Genomic DNA, 13,558 nt, shown 5'->3' on the forward strand with positions numbered 1-13,558 from the left:
TTCCCTGATCTGAAATGTTTCAGAGCAGAAGGTTTTTGAAGACTGGATCTTGGAATACTTGTTTTTGCATATATGTACACAATTGAGATTTCTTGAAGATGGAACCCAAATCTAAATAGAAAATCCATCTCTGTTTCATATTCTCCTTGTACACATAGTCTGAAGGTAATTTATTTATTTATTTACAGTATTTATATTCCACCCATCTTTCTCATCCCAAAGGGGACTCAGGGCGGATTACAATGAACACATATATGGCAAACATTCAATGCCAACAGACAAACAACATATAAAGACAGACACAGAGGCATTTAACATTTTTTTTCCAGCTTCACGATTCCGGCCACAGGGGGAGCTGTTGCTTCACCGTCCACTAGTGGCTGTACTTCCTCATTCCTTTCCTCGTGTTTTGCTGGCAGTTTTATGATGTTGTAAATTAGTTAAATTAGCCTCCCGCATAAAGCGTACCTAAATTTCCCTACTTGACAGATGCAACTGTCTTTCGGGGCTGCATAGGTCAACAGCAAGCCAGGCTATTTAATGGTCGGGGGTTTAACCCGACCCGGGCTTCGAACTCATGACCTCTTGGTCAGTAGTGATTTATTGCAGCTGGTTACTAGCCAGCTGCGCCACAGCCCGGCCCTTTTTAATTTTATATGCTGTGCACTCCAGACATCATCTCCCACTGTTGAGCAGCTCCAATCCTCAAGAAGTTCTTCCTAACGTTATGTAGAGTCTCTTTTCCTGTAGTTTAGATTGACTGCTCTATTGTGTCCTTGTCTCTAGAGAAGTCCTATTTCCTCCTCAATATGAAACATGGCTGTCAATCATGTCCTTCAAGCCCAACCTACTCTTCTCCAAGTTAAACATCACCAGCTCCCTAAGTTGCATTTCTGAACTCAACCTATACTTGATTTCCAGTTGGAAAAAGCCAACAACATATTGAAACAACCCTCTTAGGAGGCATTTGGGAACATTTAGGACCCAAATCTGAGGAGGTGGAGGGTTATCATGGGTGGCATCTCCCCACATTTGTTTTAAATGAATGGACCCATTGATGGGTCATTTCCATATGTTCTCCAGAACCATCATGTGGTGACTGAAGACATATTTGTATGTCTGGGTATTTTCTGCAATGGGAGGGGAAAGAGAAAGGCTGTCGGGCCAGATGGATTAGCTTCATGATTGATATGAAAATGGACTCTGCATTTGTGCATCCCCAGGTCAGAATGGACTGTGCATTTTAAATTCATAGGCCCAGAAGCTGCACAAGAATGACAGTTCTTAGCATACAGAACAACAAAGTGCAAAGGGAGAACAGATGCTGAAACTGCGATCTTTAGGGTGCTATTCAGAGGGGGAAATGCAGATTTCACATACTGCATGCAGCAGTCAGAACTAAATCAGCAAAATTTGCATATTTCCTCAATTGCTAAAACTAGCGGGATGCGCACCACATGGCGGGGACTGTATGTGTGAGAGCCGGTAAACAGAACAGCCTTCTCTCCTTTGCCCTGTCAACACACACACACACATCTGTTTGCTGTTATAATGGACTGTGAGGAACACCATTATAAACGCAGAGGTGCTACAAGATCCCTTTGTAACTTGGATTGGAGAGAAAAAAGACAGAGGGCTTCTTTATTTGCTTTTGGGTGCCTCTACACTGTAGAATGAATGCAGTTTGGCACCACTTTAACTGCTGTGGCTCAATGATAAGGAGACATGGGGTTTGCAGCTTGGGGAGGCACCACCTCTCTTTGGCAAAGAAGACTACAACTCCTAGGATTTCATGGCCAGGAGAAACAACAACTCCTAGGATTTCATGGCCAGATGTCACTCATCCTATATCTGTGCAATGCATTGCATTTTTTTTCCTGCTTGAATTCAGTAACTTACATTTCTCCCCGTTGGGATTCATTTTGAGAGTTTGGCCCAGCGCTCCAATTTGGAAATATCATTTTGGATTCCGGTCCTGTCCTCCGGGTATTGACACTCCCTCCCAATTTGGGATCAATTGCAGATTTGATCAGGATGTCCACTATTCCACCACCCCCCAAAGCCATTGGTAGAGTTTTCTGCAGTGATATTATTTATTTATTTATTTATTTATTTTATTTACAGTATTTATATCCCGCCCTTCTTTCTCACCCCGAAGGGGACTCAGGGCGGATCACAATGTACACATACATGGCAAGCATTCAATGCCATATGAACATAGAGACAAAGACAGAGACACAGAGGCAATTTAACATTTTCCAGCTTCCAGCTTCCTGAGGGTATGCTCAATCCCAGCCACAGGGGGAGCAGCTGCTTCATCATCCACTGTGATGCTGAGTCCTTGGATACTTCCTCATTTCAAATGCTGCTGGATGATTTTTATGGTGTTGTAAATTAGTTAAATTAGCCTCCCCACATAAACGGTACCTACATTTCCTACTTGATAGATGAAACTATCTTTCGTGTTGTTTAGGTCAACAAGGCCTTACATGGTCCAGGGCCGATGTACCTGAGGGACCGCCTCACCCCCTACAAACCCCAGAGATCCCTCCGTTCTGAGGACCAAGACCTGCTGGAAGTCCCCAGTTTTAAGACCTTGCGTCTAACCGCAACTAGACGCAGAGCCTTTTCAGCAGTGGCACCATCTCTCTGGAACACCTTGCCACCTGAAGTTCGTGCCTTGCGGGACTTGTTGGCCTTCCGCAGGGCATGTAAGACACACCTGTTTCGGCAGGCTTTTGAGTTCTGTTGCTGATGTTTTAAAAGGTGCTTTTAGGATGTTTTTAAGATTTTTTATTTTTTTTTAAAGATGTTTTTAAAATGTTTTTTAAATTGTTGATTTTAGCCGGTTCTTGTAAGCCGCTCCGAGCCCTAGGGGAGTGGCGGCATATAAGTTTGAAAAATAAATAAATAAAAAATAAATGAACAATGAGCAGGGCTATATTTTATTTTAATGGGCGGATGTTCATTCTGACACGGGCTGGTCTCGAACTCATGACCTCTTGGTCATAGTGATTTATTGCAGCTGGCTGCTAACCAGCCTGCGCCACAGCCCAACCCTTAGATGTCTGTTTATTACTTTGAATTAGCACCTGTAGATCTTTCCATCACTCTGTATCAGAAGGGTGTTTCCAATGCTTTTTGTCCAGCTGATCTAGAAGCTGCTCCATCATTGCTTTTATGTCACCCAACAAGGCTGCAACAGGTCTCACGTTGTTCCCTAATTCTTCTGCAGAAATGTCTACCTGAATTATTTGTACATTTGGCTGAAATCTTGGAGGAAGTCCAAAGTGCAGAATCCAGTTCAGTCTAGCACCAAGTAATAGAATCACACCAGCATGATGCAATGCCCTAGATCAGCTACACAGTACAGATGGTTGTCAGGAACAAGTCCCTTTCCCATCAAGGTAGGCAAAAAAGGAAGCCTGCACTGGCCCACCAACTTTCTGATGCTGAGAAAGCAGCATCTTTGCCAATCATTACAAGTGGTTTTCTGGAATGTATGAGGGTTGAATGAAAAGTAATGCCTCCCCCTTCGTAACTCCTCAAGAGATGGCACTACTGGTCTGCAGCAGGTCCTGGCTTGTTCAGGAGACTCTCATCTACAGTTCCATTTGGTGGGAAGCCTTAGCATTGAATGGTTTTGTTAAAGTGCGAAGTATGGAACCCTGTGCAGATGGTCGGTCAATGCGACTTAAGCAACGTGCAGTCATTGAATTCTTCACAGCAGAAGGTGTCACCCTAAAGGAGCTTCATCAGAGAATGCAAACTCTTTATGGGGATTGTGTTGATGTGAGTCCTGTGCATCGTTGGGTGAGTAAGTTTAAAGATGTTGAGGTGGGAACATCTGACTTGCATGACAAACAAGGAGTTGGACGTCCTGTGACAGCAACCACCGGGTTTCACAAGCAAAAGGTTGACAGATTGATTCAGGATGATTGTTGTATCACTCAGAGAAAAATTTCAAGCATAATCACCAGGACGTGTGGGTCCCATAATTGCTTTGCTTGGCCATCGGAAGATCTGTGCACGATGGGTCCTGTGAGACGCTGGTTGCAGAAACAGAGTGTCGACTTCTTCTGTGATGGTTTCAGAAAACTTGTTTATTGTTGGCAGAAATGTATCCAATTGTCTGGTGATTATGTGGAAAAGAGAATAGTGGTAGTTAAAGAGCACATTCTAAGGATTATTTCTGCATTTGATTTATTAAAATACTCAGTTCCATCCAAGTAACGAAGGTGGAGGCATTACTTTTCATTCAACCCTCGTACAATGAATGAAGCACCTTTAGAAATGGCTGCCTCTCCAGCCAGTCTGATGGGAAGTTCTGGACAACAATCTACATATTTGACAGAACTTTTGTTCACCTCCAGATTTACAAAGTCTCCAGGAATGTCAATATAGCAAGCTTCTGGACGGTTGTAAATACTGGTTCTGACAGCCTTCTCAATAACAGCAGGAATTGCTTCTAAGCTGGTGGGTCTGGCACTAAATTTGCTGTATAACCTACAAGCTTCAAGCTGTGGAAGTTCCTGGAAAGCTCCCATTGTTTCCTAATTTCTGCCAGAGGAACCTCCTATGATAAAGGCCAGCAATTAATGTTTGCATTTGCCATTCCAGTTAGCGCATGGATAAGGCCAGGACCAGAAACTACAAGGCATACACCAGGCCTGCCTGTCAGGTACCCAATAGCAGAGGCAGCACAGGAGGCAGCTTGTTCATTCTGCATCCCTATATACTTAATTCCACTTGCTTGAGTGGCAACTGCAACTTAGAATCATAGAATTATAGCTTTTTGAGCTGCTGCATCACACTGTTGGCCCATGATCAGTTTGCTGTTTTCGAAGACTCCTAGTTACTCAGTTCACAGTCCAGCCCCCTGCCATGCAGGGACACAGAATTTGCTGACCGGAATCGACAGCAGGACGTGTGAAAAGATATTGGAGTCCTCATGGACAGCAAGTTAAACATGAGCCAGCAATGTGATGCGGCTGCTAAAAAAGCCAATGGGATTCTGGCCTGCATCAATCGGGGAATAGCGTCTAGATCCAGGGAAGTCCTGCTCCCCCTTATTCTATTCTGCCTTGGTCAGACCACACCTGGAATACTGTGTCCAATTTTGGGCACCACAGTTGAAGGGAGATGTTGACAAGCTGGAAAGCGTCCAGAGGAGGGCGACTAAAATGATTAAGGGTCTGGAGAACAAGCCCTATGAGGAGCGGCTTAAAGAGCTGGGCATGTTTAGCCTGCAGAAGAGAAGGCTGAGAGGAGACATGATAGCCAGGTACAAATACGTGAAGGGAAGTCCTAGGGAGGAGGGAGGGAGCTTGTTTTCTGCTGCCCTGCAGACTAGGACACAATGGAACAAGGGCTTCAAACTACAGGAAAGGAGATTCCACCTGAACATCAGGAAGAACTTGTGCACTTTGTCCCAGTTCGTTTTTATGACTTTTACTCTGGTGTTTAAATTATGTTCAACTATACTATGCTCACTATTTTATTTTTACTAAGTTAATGAAGTACTGTTAATTGATTTAAATGTGTGGCTTGATTTTATTGAATCTTGTTCTGCGCATTGAATTTTGCCAGTCTCTGTAAGCCGCCTTGAGTTCCCTCAGGTGAGAAAGGCGGGGTAGGAGTGTTGTAAGTAAATAAATAAAAACATAAATGTGTATAATTTGGTACTTTTACTATGATGTGTTTTAATCTTTTGTTTATTGTAATTATCCGGGCTTGGCCCCATGTAAACCTCTCCGAGTCCCTTGGGGGGGAGATGGAGGCAGGGTACAAAAATAAAGTTGTTATCATTATTTTATTCTATGACACAGCAAACAAGATAAACATGCTGGATTTCGTATCACAAAATCACAAGTCGAACACTTCCCAAGTGTCTAGGACTGTGTGATGTATTTTCGGATGATGCGCGCAGATCCCAGCAGGGTGGCCTTTTGCAGTTGACAGATCGTGATTTTGTCAATGTCTATTGTTTCCAAATGCCGGCTGAGATCTTTTGGCATGGCACCCAGTGTGCCCATCACCATCGGGACCACCTGCACTGGTTATTATTATTATTATTATTATTATTATTATTATTATTATTATTATTATTCTTATTATTCTTTCCTGACTGTGAGAGAAAGCTGTTCAGAAGTGGAACTCTCTGCTGCGGTGGAGGCTCTTTCTTAGGAAGCTTTTAAGCAGAGGCTGGATGGCTATCTGTCGAGGGTGCTTTGAATGCGATTTTCCTGCTTCTTGGCAGAATAGGGTTGGACTGGATGGTCTAAGAAGTCTCTTTCAGCTCTATGATCCTATGAGTTTTATAATGTGTTTTAATAGTATTGCTAATTGATTTTTATGTGTTGTTTTTTATTTTAATGATTGTGTTTTGGGCATTGAATTTTGCTGACTCCTGTAAGTCGCCTTGAGTCCCCTCGGGTGAGAAAAGCCCAGTAAAAATTCTGTAAATAAAATAAATAAATAACAAAGAATGTTTCTACATTGGATTTTTCAGTGGCTGCATCACACTGTTGACTCATGTTCAGCTTGTGGTCTCTTAAGAGTTTTAGAAAAGCCTTAAAAACATGGCTATGTGCCCAGGCCTTTAACGAATAAATGATAAAGATGACCCAGACTGTTATATGGATAAAGTTGGAGGATATTGGACAAACGGATTTTAAGCATATGTTTATGTTTTATATTTTATACTGTATTTAATTGGTTGTAATATATTTTTATATGTTGTTGTTTTTAATGATGTATCGGCATCAAATTGTTGCCAATTGCGCGCCGCCCTGAGTCCCTTCGGGTGAGAAGGGTGGGATAGAAATATTGGAAATAAATAAATTAATTAATTAAGACTCCTAAATCCCTTTCACGTGTATTACTTTTGTCAAACCAAGGCTCATCCATCCTGTATGTGTGCATTCCATTGCTATTGCCATAGTGTAGTACCGTACATTTCAACATCCCTGTTGAAATTCATCTTGTTAGTTTTGGGGCAACCTGATCATCAATAATGAAGTTAAATAGCCCTGGGCTCAGGACAGAATCCTATGGCACCCCACTGGGTTCAACCAGGATATATATAAAAAATGAAATGAAATATAAATTGATTTTGACCCTTGCATTCAGCACCTTGGATAGCTCCTGCAAATGCTGGCATAAGCCAGAATAGATTCGCCATGGTCTGCAGATGGGAAAACCAAGAGCTGCCAAGAACGGAAATGCAAAGGGGACAAAAGGTCATGAACGGAGAGAGCTCTCGAGTGCAACCTCCTTGCCCTTGTGTTTGGCCTCAGGGCTCAATTTTCTCCCCAGCAAGAAACCCAGAGATGCACACAGATGGAGAGATTGCAGGCAACATCTTGCACTTGCCTCTCAGATGGGTTTAGGTCTTGTAATAAGCCATCGGCACCTCCGCGGTTTCTTAACAGCGAGCGGAAAGGTGTTGATGGCTTTGCTGAATTCGCGGAGACGGAGGATAGAGCCGTCTTCGCAGAACAGATCCGTAGCTCTCATTGCAGCTTCTCTGTGAATCACATATTCCTTCTAAGGGATAAGGAATATTTCACTGCTGAAAGCCATGCCCTGGTTAGAATATGGATGGGAGATCTCCATCCAATTAATACTGGATTCTGTGGCCTCTGTTTCTGAAGAAGGAACTGACAACACCTCTGAGTATTTCTTGCCTGGGAAAACCTTATGAAATCCATGGGGTCACCACAAATTAATGGGCAACTCAAAGGCACAAGAATTTACCTTAAAGGGGTCTTGTCCCATCTGATGTTGGCCACTAAGCAGGTTACAACTTGGCTTGTACTTGGATGGGAGACCACCAATGAATGCCAGGTGCCATGGGCTCTATTTCAGAGGAGGAATTGGCATTGCCATTTTTGAGACTTCCTAACCTAAGAAAACACTGAAAATTCAGGGTTTGCCATAAGTCAACAGGTGACCTGAAGGCACAAAGATTGAATCTACACTGCCATATTTCTGAATCCAGGACATCTGATTTGAATGGTATTATATGAATCTCCACTGCCATTTAATCCAGGCAGCAATGCATTCCACCCTCAAAGAGCTCTTACTTTCAGAATGATATTCCCAATGCTTCAGAGGATGCCTGCCATAGATATGGGCAAAATGTCAGGAGAGAGTGCTTCTGGAACATGGCCATAAAGCCCGGAAAACACACAACAACCTTCTTTTTCTGCAGTTTGAATCCATTATCCTTTTGTGTTCTATTGCCTGGAGCAACCGTTTCAGACTTCAGCTGCCATGGCTTAGTGCTGTGGAATCACTGAAGTTGTAATTTTACAAGGTCAAACTACAAATTCCAGGGTTCCATAGTACTGAGCCATGGAAGTTAAAGTGGAGTCAAACTGCATTCATTCTTCATTGGAGATACACCCGAAGAAGCACCTGGAGGGTGCAATGGAGTCAGCAGATAAAAAGATTTGTTGCTCTCACTATGAAGACACGGCTCTTAGTGAATGAGTGTTCAATCCTGTTAGAACATGTTAGAGCATCAGAGCTTCGCATTAGCTTCTTTGTGTGACCTTTTCAGCGAGTTATATGAAGTTCACAGCACTGGATCAGGCGACACAGAAGCCAATGTCACAACCGTCAGCTGAACCTTCTCTGTTTCAATCAGCCCTGCTGGATGGGGGATTATGGATGACTGAGCCCCAAAAAGGGAATTTTTCCTCATTCTGCATTGACTAAAAAACTGGAAACCAGGGTGGATGAAACCTAGCAATGGCCCATTGCAACATGCACAAAATGCAGCATTGGAGCATTTTGCAAAAAACAAACGAGGCCATCTTCCTAATCAGAAAGTCAGAGTCTCAGGTTGTATCTATGAGGGTTGAATGAAAAGTAATGCCTCCACCTATGTAACTCCTTAAGGTACTGGCTTGTTCAGGAGACTCTCCTCTGCAGTTCCATTTGGTGGGAAGCCTTAGCATTGAACGGTTGTGTTGTTAAAGTGCGAAGTATGGAACCCTGCGCAGATGGGGAAGCCTTAGCATTGAACGGGTGTGTTGTTAAAGTGCGAAGTATGGAACCCTGCGCAGATGGGGAAGCCTTAGCATTGAACGGTTGTGTTGTTAAAGTGCGAAGTATGGAACCCTGCGCAGATGGGGAAGCCTTAGCATTGAACGGTTGTGTTGTTAAAGTGCAAAGTATGGAACCCTGCGCAGACGGGGAAGCCTTAGCATTGAACGGTTGTGTTGTTAAAGTGCGAAGTATGGAACCCTGCGCAGACGGGGAAGCCTTAGCATTGAATGTTTGTGTTGTTAAAGTGCGAAGTATGGAACCCTGCGCAGACGGGGAAGCCTTAACATTGAATGGTTGTGTTGTTAAAGTGTGAAATATGGAACCCTGTGCAGATGAGGAAGCCTTAGCATTGAATGGTTATGTTGTTAAAGTGTGAAATATGGAACCCTGTGCAGACGGGGAAGCCTTAGCATTGAATGGTTGTGTTGTTAAAGTGCGAAATATGGAACCCTGTGCAGATGGTCGGTCAATGTGGCTTAAGGAACATGCAGTCATTGAATTCTTGACAGCAGAAGGTGTCACCCCAAAGGAGATTTATCAGAGAATGCACACTGTTTATGATTATTGTGTTGATGTGAGTACTTTGTGTCATTGGACGAATAAGTTTTAAAATGTTGAGCTGGAAACATCTGACTTGCATGACAGACAAAGAGTTGGACGTCCTGTGACAGCAACTACCGAGTTTCACAAGCAAAAGGTTGACAGATTGATTCAGGATGATTGTCATATCACTCAGAGAGAAAGCATGATCAGCATTTCACAAGAACGTGTGGGTCACATTATTGCTTTGCTTGGCTACCGGAAGATCTGTGCACGATGGGTCCTGTGAGACGCCAGTTGCAGAAACAGAGTGTCGACTTCTTCCGTGACAGCTTCAGAAAACTTGCTCATCGTTGGCAGAAATGTATCCAGTTGTCTGGTGATTATGTGAAAAAGTGAATGTTGATAGTTAAAGAGCACATACTAAGGACTATTTCTGCGTCTGATTTATTAAAATATTCCTATCCCAACCCAAGTAACGAAGGTGGAGGCATTACTTTTCATTCAACCCTCATATACTGTAGGATTAGCACAGTTTAACTTCAGTGTAACTGATATGGCTCAATGCCATGGAGTCATGGGAGTTGTAGTTTGCTACTCTTTGACAGAGACAGAAACTACAACTCCTAGGATTCAATAGCATTGACCCATGGCAGGTAAAATAATAGCAAACTGTATTAATTTTCCAGTGTGGATGTACCCTTAATTGGTGTGATTGGCATTGTATGTTTCAAAGGTGAGACCTGGGCAGAAGCCCCACTCACCCCAATTCTCTTTTTCATTCTCTTTCTCTCTGAAGAAGGAAGAAGACAAAATGAATACAGACCTCTCTTAATGGAGGACATTAAGTGAAGCATTAAGATTCACAGCCATTGTCTGAACAAGACCCGGCTTCATTTGCTCGGGACTATTGTCAGGAGCATTTGAATAATGCTTTGTTCGGAGGAATCTCGCTTTCCCTTGACAAATGGAGTCTGGGGAGGAAAAGGCTTCTTTCTCCAGAGCTGCACTACAGAGTCTCTCTGCCACAAAACTCACTTTGTCCGTTGACAGTTGAAGCTGGTGCTTCGGTCACTTCATGGATTTACTATTGGAAGAGCAATAACTCCATTTAGGAGCAAGTGCTGGAAACAGCCATGGTGCCCAATGTCATCCATGGCTGCCAGATAGGAATCCACTTAGTTTTGTTTTTTTTCGTGTCAGGAGCAGCTTGAGTTGCTTCTGGAGTGAGAGAATTGGCTGTCTGCAAGGACGTTGCCCAGGGGACGCCCGGATGTTTTGATGTTTTACCATCCTTGTGGGAGGCTTCTCTCATGTCCCCGCATGGAGCTGGAGCTGATAGAGGGAGCTCATCCGTGCTCTCCCCGGGTGAGATTCGAACCTGGTAGCTTTCAGGTCAGCAACCCAACCTTCAAGTCACGAGGCTTTTATCCCCTAGGCCACTGGAGGCTCCACTTAGTATCCAGAGCTTTAAGGAAATGTTGGACCCACTTTAAATCTGAGTCCAAAGTTTGAAGGAGACCTACTTCGGATTTGAGTCCAAAGTTTCAAGGAGATATGGACTTACTTTGAGTTTAAGTCCGAAGTTTAAAGGAGACGTTGGACCTACTTTGGATTTGAGACCAAAGTTTCAAGGAGATATGGACTTACTTTGAGTTTAAGTTCAAAGTTTAAAGGAGACGTTGGACCTACTTTGGATTTGAGATCAAAGTTTCAAGGAGATATGGACTTACTTTGAGTTTAAGTCCGAAGTTTAAAGGAGATGTTGGACCTACTTTAGATTTGAGTCCAAAGTTTCAAGGAGATATGGACTTACTTTGAGTTTAAGTCCGAAGTTTAAAGGAGACGTTGGACCTACTTTGGATTTGAGACCAAAGTTTCAAGGAGATATGGACTTACTTTGAGTTTAAGTTCAAAGTTTAAAGGAGATGTTGGACCTACTTTGGATTTGAGATCAAAGTTTCAAGGAGATATGGACTTACTTTGAGTTTAAGTCCGAAGTTTAAAGGAGATGTTGGACCTACTTCGGATTTGAGACCAAAGTTTCAAGGAGATATGGACTTACTTTGAGTTTAAGTCCGAAGTTTAAAGGAGACGTTGGACCTACTTTGGATTTGAGACCAAAGTTTCAAGGAGATATGGACTTACTTTGAGTTTAAGTTCAAAGTTTAAAGGAGACGTTGGACCTACTTTGGATTTGAGATCAAAGTTTCAAGGAGATATGGACTTACTTTGAGTTTAAGTCCGAAGTTTAAAGGAGATGTTGGACCTACTTTAGATTTGAGTCCAAAGTTTCAAGGAGATATGGACTTACTTTGAGTTTAAGTTCAAAGTTTAAAGGAGACGTTGGACCTACTTTGGATTTGAGATCAAAGTTTCAAGGAGATATGGACTTACTTTGAGTTTAAGTCCGAAGTTTAAAGGAGATGTTGGACCTACTTTGGATTTAAGACCAAAGTTCAAGGAGATATGGACTTACTTTAAGATAAAGTCCAAAGAATGTATATTTATACATTTTGAATTATAAATTAATAATAATAATATTAATAATAAAACATTATAAGTAGATAAAAGGTGTGTAGTAGAGAGATATGTAGTAAAGTTGTAATGGAAAAGTTAAAAAACTGATAAGAAATATGCTTAAAGATGTTTTTGATTTTTTTTTACTGTCGGATTGTGTACAACATGATATGTTCAAGATATTGTATAATGAGGAAAATGTAAACTTATACATTTTGAGTGATAAATTAATTTTAAAAAAATTTAAAAAAGGATAAAGTCCAAAGTTTAAAGGAGACATTGGATTGAACCTACTTTAGATTTGAGTCCAAGGTTTAAAGAAGATATGGACCCACTTTGGGTTTGAGTCCAAACTTTGATGGAAATGATGGACTCACTTTGGGTTGTAGTCCAAAGTTTAAAGGAGATGGTGGATACCATTTGGGTTTCAAGTTTAACAAAGATGTTGGATCTACTTTGAGTTTAAGTCCAAAGTTTAATGGAGATGCTGGATGCACTTTAATTGTACTCCAAAACTTAAAGGGGGATATGGACCCACTTTGAATTTAAAGTTTAAAGCAGATGGTGGGCCCACTCTGAAACTGAGGCTGGGTCTACACTGTCCTATAAAATCCAGATTATCTGATTGGTATTGAATTGTATGGCAGTGTAGACTCAGATAATCCGGTTCAAAGCAGATAATCTGGATTGTATGGCAGTGTAGAAGGGGCCTGATTTGAAAGTTTGAAGAAGATGGAGTTGATAGAACCTCAAAGGCCATCTAGTCCAACTCCTGCCCTGAAATAATCTACAGATAAAGTATCCAAGGCTGGATTTACCCTGCCCCATATCCCCAGTTTTATCCTTATTCCAGATTATCTGGCAGTGTAGACTCATATAATTTATTCCAGAGCAGATAATCTGGGATCAGATCCTAGCATCCAGGGCAGTGTTGATCCTGCCCAAGTCAAGTCCATCGAACTGCTGTTTAAAGACCTCCAAAGAAGGAGAGTCCAGTGCTCTCCAAAGAAGTCAATTCCATTATCCAGCAGCCAAGACGGTCTTTTTAATGTTCAGATACAATCTCTCTCTTTTGGAAGTTAAAGGTTCGCCTTCTAGTCTCTGGAGCAGCCAAAAACAAGCTCATTTGTTCCTTTATATGACATCCCTTCAAGTATTTAAAGATCACAAGAAGGCCATGGCTAACCGCTTCTGAACAAATCTTGCCAAGAAAACCTTGCGATAGGGTCACTTTTGGGTCGACGTCGTTGGAAACCAGTTTTCAGAGCGGGAGGAACGGAAACGAACTTTGAAGCCGAGCAACTGGCTGGTTCCTTAAACAGACCCCACTTTGGAGCCCTTCAAACTTAGCCAGATTTGAATCGAGCAAAATCCCTCGGAGTTTTGTCACTGATTGCCGTGGTTCTTATTTATTAGGGAGTTGGAGCCTGGAAGCAAACCA

General features: G+C 42.3%; 2 pseudogenes; both read right to left on the minus strand.

Moving 5' to 3' along the window:
* Positions 1 to 2,802: 2,802 nt before the first annotated feature.
* On the minus strand, positions 2,803 to 3,513 carry LOC134295919 (2-hydroxyacyl-CoA lyase 1-like; annotated as a pseudogene).
* Positions 3,331 to 6,982, minus strand: LOC100551953 (2-hydroxyacyl-CoA lyase 1-like; annotated as a pseudogene).
* Between the last annotated feature and the right edge of the window lie 6,576 nt (positions 6,983 to 13,558).

This window comes from Anolis carolinensis, chromosome 2 (genome assembly GCF_035594765.1).
Source record: "Anolis carolinensis isolate JA03-04 chromosome 2, rAnoCar3.1.pri, whole genome shotgun sequence".
NCBI lineage: Eukaryota > Metazoa > Chordata > Lepidosauria > Squamata > Dactyloidae > Anolis > Anolis carolinensis.